Genomic DNA, 5,125 nt, shown 5'->3' with positions numbered 1-5,125 from the left:
CTGGCAATCTGTATGCAAGACCAAAGTCTAAACTCTGGCGGTTAATTAGTTAAGTAGTTGTAGTTTGTATCTAGTTGTCTTTGTGATGCTTGCATGGAAGACCGGGAGGTGTCTCCTAGCCCTTTTCTATAAGACCCAGGGTCTTGGCCGCTGGCTTGGCAAGGAAAGACCATGATACGACTTGTGGCATAATGACAAGACTATGGTTGGCACATAGCACCTCCTATTATATGTTTGATATGTATGGATCGTATGTTATGTATGGTATGTGGTATTTGGGGAACTCACTAAACTTTATGCTTACAGTTTATGGTTTATGGTTTCAGGTACTTTCGGTTCGAAAGGGAAGGGCCCGGCTTGATCGCAGCGCATACACCTGTGTCTTTCGCAATTCGAGATTTTGGGAATGAACTCTGATAATTGTTTTTATTTCGAAATACTCTAAATGTTTGAATAAAGGGTAAATGAGTTTTTTTTATTATGCTTTAAAAATGAAATTTTTACCCTCGTATTTTGGGATGTTACATTTGGATGTTCTCTATATACATGCTCTCGGTTTTTATGATTACTATGACTTTCGTCAAGTATATTTATCCTAAATAGTCTTCTATCAAAAACTTTTATAGTGTAAGGAGAAAATAGGGTGTTACACAAGTACTTTTGTAACACCGTTTTTACCCAAAAAAAAATTATCTTTTTATTTTTAACAAATTTATATCAGAAAACGTTAGCAAAAGTCTTATTAAGAAAACATCACTAGTGATACTTAGAAAATCTTTCAAAAATAATCCATTAGAATCCAAAGTTGTAAAACCCAACCAAAACAAGTATCAAAACTAAGTGTAAATTAAACATCACATCAAGTCTCAAACTGATATTAATAATAGAAACCAAAAGACTATAACTACCCAAAAGCTCGCAAACTCACCAGGCCATCAATGCCAAAATACATGTACCAATGAAAAAGCCACAAGAACATCAAGAAACAAGTGTCAGCATCAACACAGTGTGTCAATCTCAAGCATGTAAGAATGGAAACAAAACATACACATACACTATGTCAAGTCATGCAATCACATCAATCTATGCATCATACGTTGATAATTATTAATATATACATGTATACATTAATCCGAACATTCTTTCATCGCAGTAACTATTAATTTATTTTCTTTGCTTTAACTACTAGTAATGTCCATCACTAACTAGGGTCTATTAAATCGCTAATAGTCCCTAAATGAAGACCATGTTCGATACTAACGTGACCTGGCGACCAAGTGCACCAAATGGGGTGCAACTCTCACCCGTAACATTGATCCTGATTCTCTGTCTTCAATAATTCGACTTTGCATGTACGAGCATGATGCATTGTCGTTCGAGGGTAGTATTTGGTACCTCCACGGGCATACCTACACCCAAACATGATGCTTGATGTAGCGTCTCCATGTAGCCAACATCACTCAAGTTCTTGTACACTAAGTGCACCAGAACCATGCCTCAAAATGGCCAACTAGAAAACCATTCGATTTCGACTTGTCTTAAGATCTTTCTCCTCCAACAATATCCTTCCATCGTGATATCTCGTAAGGGTATGCACTTAGGTTAGGTTCCTACCCTTTTATCCCTAATATGTGCATTCCCCTTTATTAATTAATTGGTATAATTAATTAATTCACTCACATGGGCACACACACCTCACCAATATCATTATGTAATCATGCTAGTGAATTATTATCATAATTAATTCATGGCATACTACATCTAAAATCATACATCAAAAGTATATTCACATAAACACTACATAACATTAATTAATAGCATGAAAAGTGTGATGGGTTTTGGTCATAAGACATCCTATGTGCTCATACAAACCCTAATGCTTGGATCTAGGTTTCTCTATTGTACATGCTTTGAATCCAAGACTATAAACCCTAATTCTAGCATACAAGTAATCATATTAGATATTAGAATAAGTTTATAATGTTACCTTGATTGTTATGTAGCAATAACAATCCCAATTCCTCCTTGAATTGACTTTGGAAGGCTTAGAATCACAAGTGTCACTCCTCTAATGGTTCACAAACACCATAAGCAAGAGGATGAAGAGGAGAGAGGATGGAGGCTGCCCAAAACGTGTTCTAACCCTAGAAAAGAAGTTCCCCACGTTTTTGAGTCATAAGGGTCTTATATATAGCAAGGCTATTAAGGTTATCTAACTAGGAAACCCTAATTTGGTTGCTTAAGCCCTAAGCAACCCATAAACTCCTTTAATCAAGCCCATGGACGATTTCCTTATGGGTTTCCCCATAGAAATCGTCCACCTCTTGATTCAAGGCAATCCATGGCCCAAATTGCAATTATCCTATAATTACAATTCCAGTCCCTTAAGTTTAATTAATCTCTTTTAGTCACAAAACTAATTACCAATTAATTATTGACTAATATTAATTAAACAATATGATTTCTCCTTTAATATATTATTCCCATAATATATTAATAAATCATATTTAATCCTTTCTCTCCATAATTCATCCTATCAAGTTGCTTTGGTGAAGGCAACCCAAAAGGACCATGCACCATCGGGTCAAGTACATACCAAAATAGTTATGGACTTAGACACTAATCCAACAAAGTGATACACCTTTCAACAAAACAACTTCTAGCATGCATATCCTAGTTTCATTTATGAGTAACAAAACATAAATATAACATTCATATCATCACAATTTAACCACACAAATAATCCTCACTTCTAGTTGTTGGATTAGTGTGTAAGTCCATAACTATTTTGGTATGTACTTGACCCGATTATGAGCATGATCCTTTTGGGTTGCCTTCACCATAGCAATATGTAGGATGAATTAAGGAGAGAAAGGTTTAATTATGATTTATTAATATATTATGAGAATAATATATTAAAGGAGAAATCATATTGTTTAATTAATATTAGTAAATAATTAATAAAGAATTAATTTTGTGGCTAAAAGAGATTAATTAAACTTAGGGGACTGGAATTGTAATTATAAGATAATTGCAATTGGGCTATGGATCACCTTGGAATAATACGTTGGAGGAATTCTACGGGGAAGCCCATTAGAAATCGTCCAAGGCATGTTCCAGAAGGGGTCTATGGGCTACTTAGGGCTTAAGCAGTCAAATTAGGGTTTCCTTGTTAGATAACCCTAATTGCCTACCTATTTAAAGAACCCTTGAGACCCAAAACACGGATAACTGTTCCTTTAGGGTTTCCAGCCGTTTTTGGTGCCTCCTCTCTCCTCCCTATTCATCCAAGTTGCTTAGTGGTGTTTGTGACTCCATTAGAGGTGCAACACTTGAGGCACTAAGCTTTCTGAATCCAACCAAAGCAAGGAATTGATTTTTATTACTACATAACAGTCAAAGGTATTTCTCTAAACCCTAATTCAGATTTCAATATGTTAGATCTGGGGTTTAGAGCTTTGGATATTCAATTGCATGTTCATTAGACAAACCAGATCCAAAGCAATTAGGGTTTGCATGTACACCATAGGATTGTTGTATTGCTTAAAACCCATCACTAGCATGGTCCTAACTCTCCCAATTTTCACTAAATAATTAATTTAAGAATTCTAGCATACAAATGATTAATTTAAGAATTCTAGCATATAAAGGATTCCTAAATACGATTGCATCATCAATAAATTTACATGTCCAACGTATAATTAACTCTTGACATTTAGTTTATAACATCACACAATATCAATTAGACATGAACACAAGCATAGGTGCATGCTATCTTTTCAAACAAGTGCTTAAACCACCACAAGAAATGCCTCACCTCTAGTCCAAGTTATATGGAGCTATGAATAGAGGAAAACCACCTTCATACAGGTACTATAATACACCTAAAAGAATACCCAAAAAACTGATCAAAAACATATTATAAAATAAAAACAATTATGTCCATATTGGTCTCATGTTGTGACCAAAAGGGTGTTACGTCGTGAGCTTAGTGTTGTTCATCATGATTCTATCCCGATCAATTTATGTTGTCATGTCGTGGCATAAGGATGTCCATGTCGTGATCAAAATAACCATTAAGATTTGACCTATCAACTCCCCATCGTTACGATGTGGCAAATGGATGCTCACGTCGTGGTCAAAAATCAAACGCAACCATAGACGTTCAAAGTCTCATTGTCACGACATGGCAAGTGGGTGCTCACGTCGTGAGAATTGGGCAGTTACAGATTTTGATCATCGATTGATAGCCTCTTCTTCTCAGTTTGGGTCTGATCAAAATCTATATTGGGGTGATCTTAACCCCTTAAGACCATTTCTAAGTGACTAGGGCGATTGGGACACGAGTTGGAACAATCAATACACTAAAACCAAGGATTTTTGCATCATTCATGGCTTCCTTCTTGTGTATGGTTTAAATGGACAATAGAAATGAACTTAAGGAGAGCACTACACTTATGGAAATGTAGTGTTACCTTAGATGTTTGTTGAAGAAAAATTTCCCTGTTGGGTATTGCGTGTTGCGTCATGGGCCATTCTTTTGTATATCCGGTTTGGGCTTGTCCATCCGTGATTATAGATTAGGGTACGCTATATATAGTGCATGCATGTATGCCTTAATTACACGAGTCTTTTGATAATCATTGTTTTGCATTGTAACCCTAAACACCACTACAGTCGAAGTTCTTCATCGATCTCTTCTGGGGTGTGAAAGTTTAATCATTCAACATCGGTTTAACCATTTGTGTGTTCTTTATCGTTTTGTTTATTTCTTTTCTGCTTGAATCTTTCGATCATTAAGGAATATTTTTCCGACAATTGGTATCAGATCAGGAGACTGTGTTACTCATACGCATTCCTTCTATGTGAAAATTCTTTAGGATTTCCGCTTTTATCAATTATATAAAGATTGTCTTCTTTTAGTTGACGATACTCTTTAGTGTTTGATAAAACCCTAATCTTAAGTTTACAAGCCTGATTCTAGCAGATCCGAGAAATAAGCTCATGATGTCACACGACGACTCTCAATCCAATCCCATTAACATCTCAAACAGCATTGGATCCACTACAAGGGTTCCCATTCTCTATACCCAAGATTACGAAGTGTGGGTGCATCACTTTGAAG

Source organism: Lactuca sativa, chromosome 9, assembly GCF_002870075.4.
Source record: "Lactuca sativa cultivar Salinas chromosome 9, Lsat_Salinas_v11, whole genome shotgun sequence".
Lineage (NCBI taxonomy): Eukaryota > Viridiplantae > Streptophyta > Magnoliopsida > Asterales > Asteraceae > Lactuca > Lactuca sativa.
This window is presented reverse-complemented; position numbering follows the sequence as displayed.